Source organism: Stenella coeruleoalba, assembly GCF_951394435.1.
Source record: "Stenella coeruleoalba genome assembly, chromosome: 12".
Lineage (NCBI taxonomy): Eukaryota > Metazoa > Chordata > Mammalia > Artiodactyla > Delphinidae > Stenella > Stenella coeruleoalba.
The window spans coordinates 28,014,168-28,038,299 of NC_137158.1; the positions used below are offsets into that span (position 1 = coordinate 28,014,168).

General features: G+C 33.0%; 1 long non-coding RNA gene across 4 annotated transcripts in view; it reads right to left on the reverse strand.

Annotated features, from left to right (window-relative positions):
* Positions 1-24,132, reverse strand: part of LOC307195200 — a 445,069-nt gene that overhangs the window by 310,540 nt on the left and 110,397 nt on the right. For all 4 annotated transcript variants that reach the window (XR_013830749.1, XR_013830750.1, XR_013830751.1 and 1 more), the window contains one exon: positions 3,447-3,587. This is a non-coding gene — a long non-coding RNA (uncharacterized lncRNA). The remainder of the gene's footprint in view (positions 1-3,446; positions 3,588-24,132) is intronic.

Genomic DNA, 24,132 nt, shown 5'->3' on the forward strand with positions numbered 1-24,132 from the left:
TTGTACATGTAGTATCAGGGGTGATTACAATATCATTTCTTGAATAACCTGGTCAGACACAGCACTTCTGCGTAGGGTTCCTAAGTGTCATGTAGCAAGTCACAGCTGACCTATTTGAACAAATTAGTGAGCAAACATTCTGTGACTATTTCTAGCAGAGCATTAGTGACAGTCTAAATTTTTAACCCACAAACTAAAAGATTTTAAAGCAATTCAGGTTAGATACTATTTGCAAAGCAAAGTGAAAGCCCTGTTGTTCATGCTTCCGAAATAGCATTGTCTTGACAAAATTTACATGTTACATTTATAGAAATAAGAAGAGAAATGCTCATTTATGACTACATGACATTTCCATAGATATGTATGGCTAAAAATATGATATATTATGGTTTTTACCCAAATCTGACATATAATTGCAGAAAAGTAGGAAAAAAATCAACTTGCAAATGCACTGCTGAATGATCAACTTGTTCCTTGCTTATGATGGCACATTTGACTAACTAATTCAATTATTATTTTTTTGTTTCCACAGTTTGAATATAATCCTATGAGTCATATTTCTGTTTGTTCTTGGGCATGAATGCATAATTACTAATGATGATAGTTTTATACATGCATGAAAAAAACGTTTGATTTTGATAAATAACATTCACAGTTTAATCTTTAGACACAGTGAGATAGGAACCCTCTCCAAACCATGGAGACAGTGTGATATAGTCATGTCCCACAGGTCAACTCAGAGGAAGAAAAAATAAATTAATGCTCAGTTATAATACAGAATGCAAACAAGTTGCATTGAAATGTTATTTGACTAAAAATTCAATTTTTTGAATTGAAAAATTTCAATTAATTGTACATAAAAGTTTATGTATCATTTCTCTAAATACCAATCCACACAAGTAGCAGTCTAGTCTTAGAGTAAGCAAAACAAACAAACAAAAACCACAGAGGAAAACAAACCAAAAATAAAATTCAATAGAAAAGAAAACATAAGTAAATACTAAACTTGTAGAACTAATAAATAAATTATATCCAGCCTCAGGATTCCACTTACATTTACACAAAATATTTATCAGCTGATATTCCTAACAGAAGCCTACAAATTTTAGGTCGATTACTGTTCATGTAGTCTAGTACCAAAGACTAAGAAATGGACACTAAATTTTAACTAGAAATAGCACCTACTAGAGTATACTTTTGAAGTTTCTGAAATCACATGTATTGAAAAAGTTTTCTCTAGTTCCTTTGATGTTCAACCTTGATCAATTTTCAGTTGAAGAAGTAATTATAAAGTCCCCAGAGTCCCCAAAACAACATAATTAGACACTCAAGAACAAATTCAAACAAATGAATTTCCATCTACCAAAGAAAGTGATGTGAACATCTTGCCTTTTGTCTAAGTACAATGATCATTTTAATTATAAATTATGGGAAAAGTTAAGGGAATCACAGCATTCAGTATACAGCATATATGTGTGTGTGCATGTGGGTATGTATTTTTATGCCTTAAAATAATGTAGGCAATAAAATGTTGAGTATACATGGGCAATGCATTGTTTTTCATTTTTATGTACATTTAAAAATTGTTTTCTGTGTGTAGGAGGGAGATTTGAACCATGCGAGGAAAGAACTATGATACTTCTGTTAATAGAGCAGGATCTAAATTAGTTGACAGCAGAATTACCATGTGGAGGTCATAAGTCTTTGTAAACTTAGAGTTTGTATTTGGAAATTTGACCTTTGTCCTAGTTCTGGGCTGACAGGTAGGGGTGGGGGATAGGGAGGGCATGCAAACATAATGTACGTGCACAACTCTCAGAAGTTTACCTGTGACTTAATCCAACTGCAGGAACTTAAAAAATTAAATCTGTATCTGTGTTGGGGATATAGTTCAATACATTATAAAGATTAATGCAAGTAATTTTTTAGTACTCCTCTGGCTGCAACAGTGGACCTTGAATAAGAATAAATTGGGCCTGGGCTTCCCTGGTGGCGCAGTGGTTGAGAGTCCGCCTGTCGATGCAGGGGACACGGGTTTGTGCCCCAGTCCGGGAAGATCCTGCATGCCGCGGAGTGGCTAGGCTCATGAGCCATGGCCGCTGAGCCTGTACTCCACAACGGGAGGCCACAGCAGTGAGAGGCCCGTGTACGGAAAAAAAAAGAATAAAGTGGGCCTGAGAATAAGGCCCTGTGTACAGGGCACTGTGAGTAGTAAAAAGATCCTTGGCAATCATGACAAGCCATGGAGTCAGAGACATGGCAAATATGGGTCATACTGGTGAACTCTCAAGTTGTATTATCTTTCATTCCTATTCCTTCACTACATTATAAAGTTTTCATTTTCTTTAAGATTTCAGGAAAGTGTGTTAGTTCTACTTTGTTCTATTTGGAGAAAAATCAACCAGTGAGAGCTGCAGTGGCAAGGAAAAGTAGATGTGAAATTGTAACAGCTGACCCAAAGAGATATAGCAACCCATCTGAGTTAACAAGAATTCTTTGGGGATTTTTAGCAACAGTAAATGAGATATGTCGAAGGAAGGAAGGAAAGAAGGAAGCAGGGAAGGAAGGAAGCATGGATTTCCTGCAGATAGGTAGAAAGGAGGCTTTGTGTTGTTCAGGTATTAAAAGAAGTGATACCCTGAAGTTTAGGGAACTTCAGGTTTTGTAATATAATTTGAAGTTACATGTGTATTGCAACATCTACTTTTTACCACAGCTAAAAAGACTTTACTTCTTTAAAAAAATACAACTGTGCTTACAAAATCACATCTAATAGCTAACTTTTAATTAAATTAACCTTATTCAAATTGGGTTAAATATTGTTCAGGAGCATTGACTTTAACAAGGAAGAGTGACCTTAACATTGTTAATCCTTAACTATGTAGGATCATAGTTTTAGGAAGTGTGCATGAGTGGGAAAGGAGGAGAGAAGGAGTGTGGGTGGGTAGACAAAAGCAGACTAACAAAAACATCTTTGCATATTTCTCAAACAACACCCAATCCTTAGTTCTGCTGCTGAGAGGTGCATTTCTTGTGGCCCATGCATTTATCTAAGGGTGTGTGACAGCATCCATCTGTATCTGATATTTCTCTTTTTCACACTGAGACATCAATATCCAGCCTGTTAGATAACTGAAGGTAATGAATCATCTACAATTAAGACGTTTTTTTGAAATTTACTGTATTTTTTAATGATCCTCTCATTTCAAAATGAGGAACTTCACATTAGTGATGGTTTAAAGTGAAGTTTTTAGAGTATATCATATATTTCATATGGAAAGATAATCATTTCTCTTCCTACAGATAAAATGAGAAGAAACTGTGTAGACTTCTCTCAATCCCTTAAGAACTCCTCTTTTCAGCTGACACAAACTTGATCAGAGTATCCCTGAAAGACTGATCTAGGGATGTATTTTCTACAAAAAGGTTTGAAATGTTACACTTACCAGAAGATGACCACAAATCTGCAAATTTAGTGGGAAGCCAGAGAGCCAAGTCACTACAACTAAGATTCCATTGGCCTGTCTCAGCAGGTCACAGCCATCCAGCAGCTACTCATCATATACACCAACAGATGTTGTTCATATCTGAAATGGAGACAACAGAGAGGTTTATAACCATCCTGCTCATGCCACATGATGATGGGAGTTAAGACATTTATTCTCTCTTTCTCTCCCTCTCACTTTTTTTTAAATAAGCCCAGTTACATATTCTAAACTATAAGTACAGAATTTAACCTAATTTCTGCTTTATTTTAAATAGCTCCTATTATAATAACTTTACTCATGTTTAATTTAGAATAAAAGATGAGATGTGTAATATTTATTGACCATTTTGTAGAGGTTTTAGATTCATTCTATGTTAGCAGAGAATTTTTAAATATTACATAATTTACCTTTGTAAAAATTTCCTTCTTAGTATCAACATGGGATTCCTTTGCATGTTGTTGGAGTATATATATATGGTATCAAATTGAATAATGTCTACTTCTACTCTACTCCTCTATCCTATACTTTAGCTAATAATCAACTATCTCTTATTGTTTGATTACTAGGGAAAATGTGTAGACTGTAGATAAGTAGTAAGGGATTGATATCTAGGTAATTTGATTTAGGAGAAACTGAATCTAATACTTGATGAAAAAACTTTTTCCAATATTCTGCTGTGATACATGAAACTCATCTTTAATTCTATGGTTAAAGAGTCACTCCAAGTAATTGGAATTTTAAAATCACTGTTTGTGTTACCTGGGAAAGATGAGATATTAATCATGTTGTTTGATTGATTCAAAATGTTAGTCATTCATCTAAAAAAAAACAAACGACTAGGGTTTCTACTATCCATTATGCCTTTAACCATATTAGTTGTGAGAATAGAAATGTTAATAAGCTGAGCCTTGTATTCAAGGTGCTCTTAGGCTTCCTGAGGGTTGGTGTATGCAGATTTTATAATACAAGCTATCTTAACACACACACACACAAACACACACACACACAATGTTCCAAGAGGTAATGTAGAGGGTTTCATTAATAAAGGAATAACTGACACTGTCCAGAAGTGGGGTGGGAGGTGTGCAGGTCACAGAGAAGTGGTGAGGGTAAGTAGGCCTGTACAAACTACTACTTTCTTTACCTTCCCATTCTCTGCAAGAAGAAGAACCATATCTAGGGAAAAATCATAAATACTGAAGTAATTTTTAAAATACATGTTGCATTAAATCCCCTGATGTGACTCATATGATTCTCATATCTTAACTCAGTGAAGTGAAATCAGTATCATTTAAAAATACTCAGATTTAACCTAGGTTAACTTTTTGGTTGACCCCCCCAAGGACAATATGTTATGAATATACTTGATAAGAAACTTTAAGTAAATGAATTGTTGACACAGAAGTCTTTGAGAATTTAAAGTGCTTAATTTATATATAAAGATAAGGGAAAAGCCTGGAGAAAACTGAATGTCAGCTACACTTAACTCCTCTCATCCTATATCTGATCAACACCATGAAGCTGCATTTCTCTATCACTTTACTCAAAAGAGCAAAGGGCTTTCTATGCCATCCTGAGGCTTTCTTTTATGGTTTTATTGTAGGGTATGTTGCTGTGTAAAACTGAGGAAACACTGTTTGAGAAAACTGCATTATTAATATTTAGTTGTAGAAAATTGCATTAATTAATTAAAGATGTAGCTATGTTAGGTGTGGGAGGTCAAGGTTTTCTACAAATTTGTGTTAATTTACTGTAGACTGTGACCTTACTGTTTTATTTATAATGCGTTAACTGGTATATAAAGATGTTCATCCCATTATTAATTTAGGAACAAATCTGAATGCCTTCCTCTTTGCAAAAGTTATTTTCAAGAGCAAAGCATATGTGATTCTAATATAGCTTAATTATAGTTAAATTATTAATTTTAAAAGACAGAGCAATATCTCATTCCTTTGTAGATTTATAATTTATATCAATGTTTAGTGGTTCTTTTCATTTTAAAATATATGTATTTTATATACACTAACCTTCTCTTGCTAGTCAAAATTCTAGTCAATTTTCTTTCATTTCCTCAAAGAAAAAGATTTTGGTCAGTCACCAATTAAATAATTTTAGAACTGCTTGTAGAGCATAATTAAGCTTTCCCCTTTTCAGATTAAGTGATAAAATCAGCAGTGTGAGTTCAAACCTTGAGCCGCAAGCAAAAGTTTTAGAACTCTTTCTTCTTTATTAACTATAAAATAATTAGACGGTTGAGAAAAATGGCAACCAGGGGTTATGAGGGCAAATGGTAAAAGGAGTTTTTTCTTTTCATTTTGTTATTATAAGAATGATCTTTGAACCAGAGAAACTATTAAGGATCAATATACCATTAAATTATAAAATATTATTAAAATCTCACAAAACATTTATTTTTAGCTAAGAAGTTCTACTGTGCTCTTTCAGTTGTAGACCTTCTTGGTTCCATGGCAGAGTGTATGTTACATGTGGGCTTCTCTTCTGGAACAAATATGTGTAAAGGGAGGAGATGATGTGTCAATATTCTCCAGGTTGTATTGCAATACCATCCTCATCTCTTCAGTATTTCTCCTGGTTTTGAAAAACTTGAAGAATGATATAAGTGGAGACCAGAGTATCATTTGCTATCTTGTTCTACCAATCCTGAGAAGGCTTTCTGGGTTTATAGTAGCAGTCTGCTTTTTCATTCTTAACGAACTCCTCAGTGGTCAGCAGGTTGTTTCAAGATGCACCATTAGTCAACATATCCGTCAGACTTCTGTTTCTCATTCTTTGAATATTATCTAAAGAGCTCCCTGAGCTGGTGCCTACAAAGATGGACAGAGCAGCATAACAAAGTGTCATGGAAACACTTAAACGAGGACGTTAACTATTCTTGAGTCAGTGCACGATAATTCCAGGGACAATATTTCTTTTACTGTCATTTCATTTAAAAAGACCTACGTACTTAGAGAACTAGTCTTTGGCAAAAATACAATGCTTTCTTCCAAATGATTTATACATTTTAAAGACAAATTTAGTTTTCTAATATCACATTTATTACATCAGATTTCTCTCTCAAAAATTCCAACACCAGTGTTTAAGGAATGATGACTTTTTCAGTGCTTCACCCTATTGTTATATACAGCAGTGATAAAATCAAATGGTTTAATGTCTATCATTTTTTTCCTTTGTTGCTCATTTTTCTATATTAATATTCTTGATGACTCTGGATAGTAATTTTTAACTTCAGTGATCGTATTCTATCATAATAACCTATAACTTATTTTTTACTAAGTTTTTTTTGGTAATTCTTCTGTCTCACATTCATGATTACTGCCTATTTATTATTATCATTATCATAATCATTGTGTCTTTGATTTATAATTCTCCAGTCCCTGTCTCTTCTCTAATGTTTCACTTATATTATCTCTGGTCTGTTTGTAAAATCCTTATAGTACAACTGAAAGGAGGGGGTCAATGATCTCAAAGTGAAAACTCAGTGACATTTTTAAATTCATTTTTTTTTGCACTAACTAGTCATTATTGAGTTTTTACTATGAAGTAAATAATTTTGTTGGCAAATATAAAGATAAATCCATTTTGCCTCTGCTCATTAATTCTTATACTTTAGCATAATTAAAGAGAAATACGTAAGGAAGAGAAGCAGTGTAATAGAAATGAAATGGCAAAGCAGAGGAGGAAGCAAATAATTTTGCCTCTGTGAGACAGAGAAACATTTAAGTTGAGTTTTGAAAGGAAAAATGTATCTCTAGGCAGAGAGAGTTTTGGAGAGGAGTGAGTGAAGGCTAAGATGAAAGTAATTGCTAAGGAGTACACACATATTAGTGTATGGATTTACAGTGATCTTGTTACTGCATAGAGGCCAATGATTCTGTTTTCCTTGTAAAATATGTTCTGAAATGTTGAAATTGCCAGATGACTGTACCTTAAATAAAGATGAGAGACAGAATTGAGGTGTGCTTTATATTATTGACCACTGGCCTGAACAGATTGGAAAAAGAAATGATTTTCAGTGCTAGAAGCATATAATGAGAAACCGGTTTCCTCACACATGGATTCTAGTCAAGACTCAAGTAGTAATTTGCACACATAAATGAACTGGTCATGGTTATCAGAAGGTACCTTTATACATAGTTTTAGTCTTTAACTGGTCTGCCAAACAATTTAAAGAACATTGTTGAAAAAATATATATACCAAGCAATAAATTCTACTCATTTTTAATATATATTAATATATAAATATACTCAAGTATTTCAACACAATAGATTTTTTGCTTTTATTTTCAAAAACACTTTTTTGGCCATTAGTAAATGACTTTCTAAATTGCGATGATCTCACCCCCGAGTTTCTGCCCCTTGTGTATATATTGGTAAGGAAGAAGTATGGGAACTGGAATAGATCAGTTTTGTTTTTTGAGGTATCTTTGCTCTCTGCTCACATTCTCCTAGATTTTACTATTTGTTGGCATGTTGTGAGCAGTATTTATCCACTGGTTGTGACTGAAAGAAACTCGTAGCTATGTTGAAAGATTCCCTTTAATACTCATTCTGTGCTTGTTACTCTCAGTATTAGAGTGATAGAAATGTATAGTTTTTCCCCTTTCTCTATGTTAAGTTCCTAGTGCCTGATCCTTAAACAATTTGAGGATGTGCCAAGCATTTGATTTTGAAGGAATAAGAGCTGGCATTGAATATGATGCAATGGGTAACACTGCCACAAAATAAAGTATTTAAATTTAAAAATAAAGCCCATCTGGCAAATGACAGTACCAACAGAAAGGAATCACAACAAGGAGGACAGGATAAACTCCTCCAAAGAAGAAAAAAATGTGGTAATTGAATCTGTGGGTCTGTGCTTTCATTCTCATTATATTTCTCTTTGGAGGAGGGGGTAGCTCTAGGCAAGGATTTAAATGTTGGCTTGAGCAATATTTTTTCTTGTGGAATGTCTCCAGGGAATCTCTGACTGAAATCCAAATTCAAGCCCATTGTAATCTCCTTGCACGATGCAACATATGGAGTGGCAGATTTGTGCAGGATGGTGTTGTACAGATGTAGGATGGTGATGATGCTACACTGTGAAGCCAAAGATAGCATCTAAGGGTGTTCAAAACTATCAGTTTCACTCCCTGGTCTGAAAAAAAGTAGAAAGAAATTCAATTTGAGAAAATGATTGTGCCTGGACGAAAATAACAGAACATAATATTGAAACACTTAATGGTCAAATGGAACCTGAAACCAAGTTAGGCTAAAAGAATTGGATTGATAACAGAAATCAGACTTGGTATGTGTCAGAAATGAGACATAGCATTTGAAAACATGATTCTTTGCAACATCTGATCTCATTGATATCTTATTCAGATACCTAAGTGTAAGAAAAATGTTGATGAATTAGAGGACAGTGAGGAAGAAACAAAAACAATATGAAAGAAAAACTGACTTTTTGAAAAAAATTATCTTTTCAAAAATTTTAATGAGAAGATATTACCATGTACTGGATGTAGAAGAGAAATTCATACAAAACTGTCTAAATCTATATAATTAAAGGTAAAGAAAAAAAATAAACCTTTGTGTAAAAAATAGAGAAAAAAAATGGACCATTAAGTCAACACCATAATGGCTTTTGATGATTTTATAAAATTTTTAAGGGAAGGTCTGAAACTTGCCATCTGAAACAAGTTTTAGAATACTTGTCTAGCTCCTCAAGTTACTTTACCGAAAGTCAAATTGGGTCAGGGATGATATTCAGATTGCTCATAGGCAGAAGATCTTTTCTTCCCAACTCATTTATTCATTCATTCATTCAACAAATATTAAGTAAAAATCATGAACCAATTATCAACATAACAATAATGACTCAATACCTTAATGTCAAGGTTAAATATAAGGCCATCCATTTTTTTCTTTTGCACTACAAGTAAACATTCAAAATGTTATTATTTTCCCTTTGAGAGTGTCCAATAATAAGCTATGGATTCAAATGGTAATTTAATATTGTTGAGGCCAGAGAAATGCTTTCTGTTTTTAGTTTGTTTTATTCTCAGTATGAGTATTTTCAGAATGCTTTAAAATAGTAAGTCTAGCACACAATCTGCCTCAAATTTCAGTGTTAGCTGTCGTCATTTAAGTAGACATATTAAGCATATACTTATTGAGGCAAAATTTCATAGAGTCTAAGATGCCAAACCCTTGGATACAAATAAGTCATATGGAGAATGAAGAGTAATTCTCCTAAGGAAAAAACTGTTAAAACAATAGGGGAATTGTATACATTTTTTAACCTTAAAATGAGAAAAAATATATATGCCAGGACGTCTTCCATTTTTTTAATTACAAAACAGACACCAACAAAAATACATATTACATGTTTGCATAGTATTGTATTAGCTCTTATCCTTATGTAATTGTTGAGGTGAAAAATCTGAGTAAAGAATAACATAAATTAAGAATAACATTATTAGTAAATTTAACATCATGTGTATTTCTTTGTAAGTTGCCTATTAAGGTAAGTACATACTCCAATTACTTTGCTTACATTTTTCGCAAAAGTATCCAGGATGTTTTTTTAAATGAATCCCTTTGTAATACATATATGTCATACATAAATAGGCTGTAATATTTAAATTTTCCTCTTAGCCACTATTGCACAATCTAAATTCAACAACAATTCTTTCACTCAGCAACTATTAATTTAGTGCAATTGTGTGTCGGTCTCATTTTTTAGGCATAGAAAATAAAGACATAAGCAGGACAAAAAATTGCCCTCATGAAGCTTATATATATATATTTTTTTATATTTTAATGAGGGAGAGAAAACAAACATAAATAAATGTATAATATAATGCCAGGCACTGATAAATCTAAGAAACCAGTAAAACAAACTAAGGCATAGAGTGTGATAAGAGGCAAAAAAGAATGGACAATTTTACCTAAGAGGCTCTTGGGGATGCTTGCTTGAGAAAATCACATTTAAGCAGTCACTAGAATGAAATATGACTGGAGTACAAATGAGGAAATGGTAAGAGGTAGAAGAGGGAGTTCTAGGATAGGGAAGAGCCAAATTATGTTGAGTTTGGGTTTTATAATGATTGTGATGGAAAAGACATTGGCTTCTTTTGAACATAAGAATGATAAGATATGATTTACATTTTTAAATGCTCACTCTGCAGCCTATTTTGGTTTGTTAGCAAGAACTGACAAGACTTGGAGTAGAATGACAGCAGTGGAAGTGGGGAAAAACACCCAGGTTCGGGATACATATTGAAGGTAAAGCCAAGAGAACACATTGGTACAAGCAAAGAATAGAATTAGGATGATTTCCTTTGTACAGGCTGTGCAAAGTGATAAGCATTGGTACTACTCACTAATAAGAAAAACACTGGAAGACCAGCAGGTGGGAAAGATAAAAAAAACCGTGTTGCTAATCATGGTATGTTATGTCTGAGATGATTATTAGACTATTAAGATTATAGATGCAGAAGTAGAGTTGGCAGGGCTAGAGATATGGATTTGGAAACTCTCAAAGATGCATCCCAATTTCAGCTCAGCTACTTACAGGTCAGTTACCTGCAAGCTCAGAATCAACTGAGTCTTTGTAAATGTATCCAGGAGCATCTCCAAAGCCATAGAAACTCATTTAGTTCTAGCCAGGAAGAAAAAGGGGCCTAGTGCCCCTAAGGGTAAACTTCAACCAATATGTGTGTGGGGGGGCAGGGAGTGGCCAGTGCCCCAGCCTCCCATTACTCCAGGCAGTTAATTCTGAAAGCATTCTATGTTTTTCTGGAAGTCCAGAGCAACTGAGTTTTTCTGCCTAGTGATGGTTAATCTTATGTGTCACCTTAGGCCACAGTACTCAGATATTTGGTCAAACACCAGGCTAAATGTCACTGTAAAGGTATATTAGATAAGATTAACATTTGACATTTAGATTAATAGACTTTGAGAAAAGCAGATTACACTCCATAATGTGGTGGGCCTCATCCAATCAGTTAAAGGTCTTAAGAAGAAAAAGACAGAGATCCTTGGAGGAAGAGGAAATTCTGCCTCCAGACTGACTTGGGAGTCAAGGTGTCAAGATGAAACCTGAACTCTCCATTTGGTCTCCAGCCTGCCAACTTACTTACAGAATTTCGATTTGCTAACCTCCACAATAGTGTGAGCAAATTCCCAACTAAACTCTTTCTCGCTAGAGAGCGAGATAGATAGATAATATAGATATATAATGGATTATATATATGGGATTGCTTCAGTTCCCTTAAAGAACCCTAATATAGATTTTGGTGCCAAGAGTTATTCTAGACAACTACAATCTTAAGGATCAATTTTCTGGGGCTTCCCTGGTGGCGCAGTGGTTGAGAGTCCACCTGCCGATGCAGGGGACACGGGTTTGTGCACCGGTCCAGGAAGATCCCACATGCCACGGAGCGGCTGGGCCCGTGAGCCATGGCCGCTGAGCCTGCGCGTCTGGAGGCTGTGCTCCGCAACGGGAGAGGCCACAACAGTGAGAGGCCCGTGTACCGCAAAAAAAAAAAAAAAAAAAGAGTATAAGAGGAGAGATTCTAGGTGACCATGTAAATGATACTTTCAAACATTATTGTCAAAATAATCTTAGGGCTTTAGTTTCACATGTGAAAAGAGGATAGTGTTTTCTATCTGAGAGTCATTACGAGTATTAAAGAATAAATGAGAAACCTAGCATGCAATATATATTCACTAAATTGCTGTATTATCAAGGCTATCATTATGATTTTTGTTGATTGATTATAATCTTTCATATATTATTATCAATTAAACAACACTTATTAACCATCTAAATGTCCCAAGCACTATTGTGGTCTTGGGGCTTCAGTGGTGAGGAGTGTTGACAATACCTCTGTTCTCTTAGAGCCTAACTTCTGCACTGGAAGAAAAAAATACTTGCAAGAAACTTGAAAACACTGTATATATTTTAAAAGAAACATAAGAGCAAAGGTATTTCTAGTGAGAAAAAATAATGGGCTCAACTTGACTGGAGTGAAAAAAATCTATTAGGAAGAAACTGACAGAAGAAGTGGGGTAGTGGTTGAATATTCACCAAAGCCAAAGGAGTTAAATCTCAAGAGATTTTGAGAATGACTTAGGGTTCTTGTGAGAGATTGAGGTAAGTGATTAATCTGTGACCCTTCAGGACTTTGTGGGATGTCAGGGTTGTGTGACCACCACTTGGTATCTTGAAATCTAAAAATATTTTCACTGAGTTTATTCCCAGTTCTCAGAATGCAGCTTCACGTTTCTTTGCTCCTTAAAATAGAAACGCGTACAGCCAGAACTGCTGCTTAGTGTAGTAACCTACTTAAGATTCCAAGTTTAAAATACCAAATGTCCTCTACATTATGAAATAAGCAGTCATTTTATTCATCCATAGTCTCCTATAATTTGTCCTCCAAATTAATAAGCAGGTGACTATTATCCAAGCCTTTTTACCAAAACCAATTTCTTCGTTTATTCATTTATATTATTTTAAATGTTTCAAGCACTTAATATTGGATTTGAATAATTATGAAGTAGCATGATTTCCATTATTTTGCATATTAATCATTATAGCATGTAGAATTTATTATGCTTAAATATGAACATTATATTATCTCAGGGTAACACAGAAATATCTGATAATCTAATAGACATGTACTATTACTATGTCTTTGAATGCTGCATTTTTAGGTTTATTCATTGAAACCCCAAATTTTGGTCCATTGCTCTCATGACCAAAAATTAAATAAATTAAATGAAGGAAAGAAAAAGTCATCACATTATTACTTAAATTAAGGAAAGATAAAATAAATCTGAAAATAAACACACAGTTTAACAAAAGGGTTCTAATTGTCACTGAACTCATGCGAATGAAAAATACACTCAATAAAGAGATGAGGAAAAGAAAGAAAAATGAAGGTGGGGGTGAGTGCTGGGTAATGGAACAGACCGTTTTGTTGAACTTGAACAAAAAGGGGAACAAATTACTGTGTCAAGTAATTCTGATCTTTGTCACAAACTGTAACATTAGAAACCAAAGCAATCCCTAGTGTCGGGCTTCATATGCACTTGACTTTCCAACCACTATATTAGCATATTTTACATTTATTTAATAGCAACTTTGCATTTCTTGTCTGAAGGGACCTCTGTTTTTTTTTCAATAAGGCAGAAATTATTATGAAAGTTGAATTTCACTAGTCTCTTGTGAGCTGGACTTTGTATTTGCATCAGAGGAAAATTTTTGAATACTAGGGTATTTTGGAACTCTTATTACTTCTTTTCTCTATTTTGTCCTAGGAAATGCATCAGCCACTTTTTTACTGCATCTTCATTTGAAATTTGTAGCATCAAAGCAGCAAATGTTCTCCTGGAGTTTAGTGTCTCTGTAATCCACTGACTCTCCATCACCTCAGGCATTTAGAGAACATGGAGCATGAGGCACCAGGAGCTGCAGTGTACAGACATTAGACACACTGTCAGGTCTTCACATTGGAGTCCATGTGAGCAGCCCCATTTGTGGACCTCTTGATACTTATTAATAATAAAGGGAAAGATTGCTAGTTTTGTTCTTAAATACTCAGGAAATTCCTAATAAATGCTCTCATTTGTGTACACTTGTCAAGTCTAGTAACTGACATTACTTTGCCATAAGAAATTACATTTTATTTCACATGAATATATGGATTACAGAATTTAAAAAATAAATCAGTAAAATACATTAAATATAATCAGCCTATTTCAAACAATAAAAAAGCATTTTGTGGTACTGAGTAGTAATGAAACAGGTTTCTTTTAAACAGTAATTTGGATATTAGTTTTAAAGGAACCGATTTTTTTAACCCTTAAACTGTCAGAAATTTATAACAAGTAATGATTATTTGTTATTTTTAAAATTCATAAGAAAGGACTGGTTGCATAAGGAATATTCTTTTGTACATAATATATCAAGTAAATAAAGCACCAAAAGGAATGTCAATTTACTTTTAGTAAGAATTCTATCAGAAAATAAATGTCAACTAGTTCTTTATATGAACATCTCTGTAACCCTTAAAGTACTACTCATGAAATCATGTCATTTAAATGTCAAAATATCTATTTAAAAATCTATAGGGCTTAAACATTAATGTGATTTATTATAAGAAAATACATGCCTCAAGCATAGCACATAAATATGAAATAGAAAATCCATGTGTACATATCCCTCTATAATTTCAAAAGAAAGAGATATTTAATAGTTGAGGAATATCACCCATAGCTATGTAAAACACATTTTACTTCATACTGGTAAAGGTAAAACACTTGTTTATAATTTAAAATACTCATGGCATTGGGTAGAAAAATAATTTGCTGTCAAAATTAATCTAATTCAAGAAACATTAAGAATCTATAGTTGAAAAGACTATATTAAAATAGTTTAAAGAAATATCCTAATTATTTGTAGCAAATTCTCCAATATTCTCTTCTCTTTGAAACTAATACACTGACAGAAGCTCAATATTAAAACTGAAGGTAGTGTAAAAAGACTCAGAAATGACCTTTCTTAAATATTTAGAAAAGATGTCAGAAATATTTTATACAATTAATTATACAAAAATTATTGGAAAAAATAATAATTCCTAATATTCTTATCATTGATTTTAATAGTATGACCAAGTTAGGAAATACGTGTCTAATGTTGAGTCAGTTGAATAGTTATTCTGTCAACACAGGTCAATTACTCAAAATTAGTCATTGAGAAATTGTGTTTCTATTGAAGTTGAGTTGATACTTGTCTCAATGATGTGTGCACATACACACAAATACATACACACACATAAATATACATATATACTAACTTAACCAAAGATAGTATATGCATATAAGTGTATGTGTGTGTAAATATATTTCATTTATATTATTTAATAACTTTGGTATATCAAAGTTGCTCATGATCAAGGGAGATCCATAACTAAAATAACAAATTAGGGGTGATTTCCCCCAAATCCTACATATATTGGTTGTAAAGAAAAAGCAAGAAGAAATATTAACCCATTTTGTTCATATCAAAATGTCAGTGTTTAAAATACTACTTTTATCTGCTTGTGAAAGTCTCTACCTTTCTTTTGCAACTCCCTCAGGAAATGTTATTTTTTGTACCATTTTCTCTAAATACCACTTTAACTGTGATGGTTGTCCCTGATGGTTACACTCTTTACTCCTAAGAAGATCTCAGTACAAGTTAAACATAATTAAATAGTAGACATGCATGCATACATACACACACACACACACACACACACACACACACACACACACACTCGTCTCATGAGAAAGCTAAAGCATGCTACATATGCATGGTATGATTTTCTCAACCTCCTATTCATTGTTCTCCAAATTTGTCAGTCTTGGGCAGACGAATGTTTTACTACATGAGAGGTAAAAATAGAAAAGAAATCCAGGTATGGTATGATTTGATGGATACTCTAAGATATTTCTTAACTGTGACTCAAAGAATATTTCATAAACATAGTTAAGTTAGGATACTAGGGTTTTTTCTCTTTAATCTCCAAGAATTACATGTCATAATCTCTTTTCAGGCAAACAGTGCTCTTTAAATTGCTCTTGATTTTCACTATGTTTCATATTTATTGTTCTTAAAACTTTTCATAAAAATGTAACTTCTTACTGTTCTTTCTCATTGATTTTTCAGGTCAAAAATTGGAAATGGTGACTTTTTTTAAACGTAGCCAAATCTTCACACAGTCCTTCACCAAATGACTCTAAATTTGAAATATATTATCTGAAACAAATCCTTTCTAAATAAGGATAGATCTATGTGATATTTTTATTAAACTTTGAATGCAGATTAAACTCTGCAAGGTTAAATGACAAGGTTAAGTGTCTAATTTTGCAGCCCTTTTATACCTGGTGAGTGCTAAGGCTTTCCTAATGATAGGATTAAATATGGTTTCTAGCTAAAACAGTTGCTTGTCGTTCCCTGTAGGTTAGCCTCTATATTCTGTGCTTATCACAAACAGAGAGGAAATAACTTTCTGGGCCTTTTTTGAGTCTTTTAAAATGCACAGACTTTAGGGAAATCATATTTTCTTGAAGGAAATGAGGCATGACCAATCACACAAAACCTGAGAAAATCCCTTGATAGATGACCTTTGCCACATGTAAAAGAAACTGTTCAGTGGCTGAGGTTTCACGGATTTCATGCATGGAAATCAGATTTTCTGGCCACCAGTACTGTTCAGTAAATAAATAATCCATCATTGTGTCAAACAGTTGAAACATGGAGATACTGCCCTTGCTTATCTGAATAGACATTTCAAGTTAGTAACTTATGTAAACTGTTTACATGTCAGCAGTTGTGTGAGCAGTGTTCTAGTTTTCACTATGTAAAATAAAATCACTTGGCTTTAGTGATGTTAACCTAATAGAGCATTCATTTGATGCTGCCTACACCTATGAATTTACTGGTGCATGGTGAAGGCATCAGGATGAGAGTATGGAATGTATGGTGTGTCAGAGAATAGTGCTAAATCATCAGTAGGCAGTTCCAATGACATTATTAAATAAATCTACTTACTATTTCATTTAAACCAATAACAGCTTTCTTAAAATATGTTGGCATGATTATCTTTGAGTTGTTTTAATATCTATGTTTTAAGTACATTGTATTATTACAATAAAGTTGGTTAAAATGATGATACTTGACATCTAAAGATTATTTTTCTTTTCATTGGGCAAGTCATACCTATTGAGGTTATACTCATAATTTATTTTTACTGATTTAACTAACTTTAGTTCTTATATTTTAATTCTATATTAATTTTCATTTTAGCATTTATTCAGTTGTATCATCAAAATATCAATGTATACAAACATAGACACAATTAACTTAGTTCCCAGATCTGTTTCTACTAATGGACCATGTCAGGTTTCCAATTCAGCTCTGTTTCTCCTAAACAGGAAGAACTATCCAAGTATTTCAACTATGTTTCTGGCATTAAACACGTTGCTTTTCAGCTAACTCCTACACTCACCTTTGATAATTAAAGTACTTTCTTGCTAAAATGTCAGGTCTCTTCTGTCACAACAAAGAGTCTGTCTTTCCTGTCTTATCTCCTAGGTATTTGCAAATAGCACCTCACTTACAATAGCCTTTTTTACTCTTCAAGAATACAGTGGGAATTCGTTTGCTTTAGAACACAAATAGTGCTCATTTCATTTTGCTAAGTTTGCCCAGCATTTTGCGAAAACTTGTGAAATTAGTCTGTGAAGTGGGTATACAATAACACTTATGAAAACGCTTCCTGAAAATGGGAAAAAAAATTGTAGGCATTAAATGTAAAATATCTGTTTTCATTGCAAATGATTTAGTCAAGATATTTTATGATGTTTTACCAAAAAAGATATATACTATACTTGCACCCTGATTTAATTTGATTCTGTAAGAAATTAACTTTTACAAATATTTTCAGAGATATCTATCAGATTATAATCAAAATAAAAGTTTAACTTAGTTTTTAACTATATAATGAAGGATTTTTTTTTTTGTTTTTAATCTGGCACCAGTCTAAACCCTATAAATCCTTACACATTCTTGGTTTAGGGTCTTATATATTTAAAAAGAGACCCAAAGAATATGAAATTATTATCTAATCTACCAAGTAAATTAATAGAAAAAACAAAATTTATTTTTAACAATTTATAAACAAGGAAAAAGCCCAAAGAAACAAAGCCTTTATATATGATCTTGCTTATATTCTATAACAAATTAATCATAAGATACTTGTTTTCAACTTTGTAAGGTAAAACAACAACAAAACTCAAAACATTTTGAGTATTTCTAAGAAAATCTGTAGTTCAAAACAGTCATTTGTGGGTAACATTTGTTTTGTATTAGCATTTTAAAATATATCCATGTGTTTGTGGATCACCTCACTTGAATTGTATTTTTTAATCTATCAGTCATCTGCCAGAGAAAGGATTTACGTCCAGGAAGCACAAAGTAAATTGACAGTACCACAAGGATTTGCCTCAGTGGGCATTTATTACTCCCAGGCTAATGGAGGTTGAATATTGTACTTTAGCACATATTCCAGTTCATTTCTACAAATTAAAATAATCATACGTATACTTATACTAAACTATGTACTAGTACATTTGACTGTTCGTTCTTTATTTTTATTGGACATGTACTCCATGTTAATTGTTCAAAACTTAGAAAAAAAAGAAAAAATAGCACTGTGAACAGTGTAATCCATGACATCCATAAATTTTTGGATATCGTCAATGCTTACAATTAAAAATACAAATAAAGGGAAGAAGACAACAGTACCATTTTATGCGTACTATTTTATATCTTGTTTAACTTTTCCACTTTATAATATATGGTGAACATCTTGCCATATCAATAGATATAAATGTATGAGGTAACTAGATGAAACATTCAAGGTGCAGTCAGGAAAACAGGAGACACTCTAGGAAACTGGAGTACAAAGAGATATAATATAGGAAATTACAGGCTTAAGTGCTGCTCAGTGAGAGAAGACTAGAAAGGCCATACTCAGTCAATATGGAAGCGAAAACATTGCAAAAAAACTGCCACCAATGATTGCAACCATATCTCAATATCAAAGAGAGTGTTTCTGAAGAAACATTCTAGAGGCACCTGATTGCTGCCAGAAACCCTAGGTGCCTCAGCACTGAAGTGGGTGATCCTCAAGTGGGACATCCAAAGCTACAGGATTCTTGTGTACAACTGCCTCTAGAAAACAAGGACTCTCTTCTTTGCCTTCAGAATCTAAACTGGAACAGTTCTGGGAAGGGATTATGGGACATGAACTTGTGGTTTCTCTCTTGAGATGGTGGAAGGGGCAGAGATGAAGATGAGGTGACAAAGGACATTAAAAATAATGACTACTGTTTTAATGACTACATACTATATCATAATGGATTTGCAAAATTTTCTTAGTTAATGAACTTTTTGGATATGTTATTTTCAATTTGGCTAATTTAACTGTTGAATATATATGTATATATGATTTCATGATATGACTGAAAATCTAGAAAAAAATAATATAGAGAGAACATAATTTGCTTCAGAAAAAAATATCTGATTTTTAAAATAAATGCATGATTAACTTAATTTTCAATTTGGGTTTGGAGTCAAAAATGTGAAACTCCAAATAATTATCAAAATTCAATAATTCATTATTTCATATATCTGTTCATCCAAAACTGGTTTAAACTAATCTACTTTGTGGAGAAAACTGTGAAAGGTACCCAGAGAGATGAAAATATGTTTTAAGATTAAATCGCTGTGATCCAGACACTTGTAATCAAGTTGTTGAGATATAGTTTGTCATTAAAAAGACAAAGAAAAAACAAAATAAAACAATCCAGGCAGGCTATGTGGCTACTTATAACCATTTTTAAAATTCCCAATGCCAATATTCCAAGTAAAAAATATTCCCAAATGCAGGGACTATAGCTTTGAGCACATCAGGTCAATATACAGATTTGAATAAGTATTAATTATACATTTTGACGGGAAATTCTCCTTATCTTATGGAGAAAAATACTCAGAGTAAAACACTTTAATAAAACTTGTTAATGGGAAAACTTCTTATATAAAAATAACAAAACAGAAATAAAATTTTTGTTTTCTTAAACATTTATTTACCATTTCTTGGCTACTCAGGGTCCTATTTTGTTTTTTGCTATTAAACTCTTAAGTTGCCTATAATTTAAAAATGTGTTTTGAAAGAATTACATAGAAAGAAGCTTAGTCAATGATATAAAAATATTCATTTCATACATCTTACTAAGAGAATAGATGCTTTCTAAAAATATTGAAATGAGAGAGCAAAGACAGAGAGCCAGAGAGAATGTGCATTCAGAATTTTGTGTTTCAAATGTCATGTTGATGTAGCCCTTACAGTCACAAATGTCAGTTTTATTGAAAAGTTCACCTATATTTTTAGTAGCTTCCTGCCTAAAAAATGCAGTTTCCCTCTTAGTTCAGATATATATATATATATATATATATATATATATATATATATATATATATATATTTAGACAACAGCCTGTTTTTGCTCTTTTGATATATCAAAAAACACAGATATCTTTAGAGTCTGACTATATAATTCTCAGCATGAGAAGCAATCCCTTCATTAAAAATAAATAAATAAATAAGGAAGAGCCTGTATTCTACACCCTGGAGAAATCCTGAGTGTGGTTTGGTACCCAAGAAGAAAAGCCTTTGAAATGAATCTAATGTCACGTTATTGAAAACGTAGCTGCACAGATTAACTTTTTTCACTCTGCAATGGCTTACAAAGCTTCAAATGCCCAGAAATCTCATAAACCAGACCATTTAAGGAATCTAAATAAGCTTGCACGGTTTTAAGCTTTCCGACTTTGAATGTTAGCTTTGAAGTTTTGCCAGAACCTGACTGCAGAAGAGTTGCTTTCAGACTGAATTCATGACACTGGAATTAGTGTTGGAGGTTCAATGTGCCTAATAATGATTATGACCATGCTAACCATAGACAGCCATCGCATATGGTACCTCTGAATTAACAACTCTCCAAAGATAAGATGCGTAATATCTTGGCGCCAGTATTTATTTATTTTTCATCTTTACACACTGGGTTTTGGATAGTGTCCAGTTTGAAAAGCCAGTTGCTTTAATGGCATATGGCATTTGTCCATGGGTAAGAGAGCATGGAAAGAAGAAAAGAAAGAAGGTTAAAAATAGCTGAATTATAAATGTCCCAATATCAAATTCCTTTTCCCTTTTTCTTTTTGTCTTCATTCTCTCTTTTTCTATTAGCTGGAAAACGTATAACAAAATTCTGGGCAAAACTCCACTGTCAAGTGTCTTTTTGCCAACTTCCAACCAAGACCAGTTCTAATTCCATAAATTTCTCTGTATCTTTAATTTACATAAGCAAATTTCTCCTCATAGCATGAGGTTAATTACAAAGCCTTTTTAATATCAACATATGTGCTTTATTTTAATTTGAAGACTTGCATTTTGTCACTTGGAAAAAAGAAAAATCTACCATGTAGATCTTCCCTCCCATCCTAAAGCTGACATAAATTTTTCACCCAAGTAAAAGAAAAACATCCCAAGTTTATACCATGGGAAGGCAGAGTCACTTATGGGGAAATTTACTATCATCTTTAGTTCCCTAGATTTTCCAAGAAAACAGCAATGCTGTTATTAGTATACAGGTCTGGTATCTGTCACAAAATTTAGGGGTAAGAATGTTGCCCTGTGAGGTTTATGATTCTGCCAGCAAAATTATTTAATCAGCAATTCTAATAAAAAAGAAGCAGGTATATGTATTCAATAAGTACATACAAGTAAGTTTCAGAAAACAAAGTGTGTGTGCATAAATCAATAGATACATACATGCATATCTCAAGTAGCTATTTCAAATGATAATCCAGAAAGAAAAAAAAATTAGTTCTTCTTCTTGGGATGACTTTTACCTATTATTTTATGAGATTTTCTACTGAAATGTGGCCCCAGGGTAACTAATAAACATGTTCACCATTTCAGATAATAATTTTATTCAACTAAGAGCACCCACAGCATTTTAAAATGTTTTATATATTTGATCTGATAACATAGATAACAAAATATAAGAAAGAAATCATGCACAGTATCTAAGCAGTCACATTTATGCAAAGTGTCAAAATAGTAAAATTTATTTTTTTGCTTTTAGCAGATAAATGTAAAAATGAAACTTAAAGAGAATACATTGTTTTTATAATTCTTTCTAAACCCATTTCTATATCCTCAATTATTAAGGTATTTTTAATGGAGATTATAGAATAATTCTAGTAGGTATACTGTTTTGCTGTAATCTTCATTTTCAAGTAAATTGTTAAAATCCAGAATTTTAATAATAAATGGACGAGCTGTAGTAGAGTTTGCATCATAACTTCTTTAAAAACACTTTTAATATGTAAAATCAAATGGGATAGTTTACAGTGCTTGAGGTGAATGAAACCATACTGATTATTAATAAATACAAAATTACATTAAAAGGAAATAGAACTAAAAAATCACTGAGTGACTTTGATCAATAATCAGCCAATATTAATATTTTCTGTTTGTCAGTGTGAAAATCCACACAATGGCAAACATACAAACCACACACACATGCATACAAGCACACATACTTTTTGTTTTGCTATGCATTCCTGGATTATAAGTTTCCTTCATTTCCTTTCCTTCCCTTCCTTCCTTCCTTCATTCCTTCCTCCCTCCTTGCTTCATTCTTTCCCTTCATTCTTTTATTTTTTTCCTTTTAGGGAGAAGATAGTTCAACTTCAAACAATTATATTGGTTAGTGGGTCTGCCTATTCTTGTCTTTTAACTCATTCAACAATTACTGAACACTTATGCAATTTTCAGCTTTGCTGATATTTAGATGAAAAAATATCTTTCCATCTTTGAGGATTACACATTCTACTGGTTAGATGGATACAATATAATAAAACAAGTGCCATAACAATAGTGCACTGTATTTGGATTGTATGCAAATCCGAATAGTGCAAATTGAACGATTATTATGTAAAATATTAATAAAGACTTACTTTATATAAAAGCTTTAAAATAGAGTGAATCAAGCCCAAATTAAAAATTTATCAAGTGTGCATAATTTTAAAATTTGTAATCAGAATGAATTATGGACTTGACTTAATATATGGACTTACGGTTGTGTCAACTTGTTAAAAATTACCCATCATACTTTTTCAGAAATAGGTTTGAGTTATTTGAGTTTTTCATATGAAACTTTCCAATACATCTCTCAAAACAAACACACGCGTGCACACACACACAAGAACAGACTATACACAAAAAGTATTGTTACGAAAGTAAGGATTTAAGCCTAGATAAAGCTTCCACAGAATGCTTCAGATATGTAGTAATAACTAAACTTTGAAGTTTGTGTATGAGTTTTCCATTTTAAATAAGGTAGAGAAGACTTTACCACGCTGAAAAATAAGCATAAGCAAATATTTCATGTTGAAGAGTAAGTAGCCCAATGATGAGTGATGAACAGCTGGACTTGTTCAGATAAGCAAAGGCACACACAACATAATTTGAGTATATTATGTTGGTGATGATAAGTCATTGAGAGACCAGGTTTTTATCACCATTTCTCCATATTAAACATTATAACAAACCATTTTTTACATGCTCATGGTATCAAAAGACTCTACCACATCTGTCTCTCTACAATTGAATTTTTCAGTAACAAGGGTAAAATATATTCCTGTGACATACATGCAAGGGTGAAAATGATTCTATCCAGATTAATAATAAATATTGGTGGAGGGCTTCCCTGGTGGCACAGTGGTTGAGAATCTGCCTGCTAATGTAGGGAACACAGGTTTGACCCCTGGTCTGGGAAGATCCCACATGCCGCAGAGGAACTAGACCCATGAGCCACAACTACTGAGCCTGCGCGTCTGGAGCCTGTGCTCCGTGACAAGAGAAGCCGCGATAGTGAGAGGCCCACGCACTGCGATGAAGAGTGGCCCCCACTTGCCACAACTAGAGAAAGCCCTCGCACAGAAACGAAGACCCAACACAGCC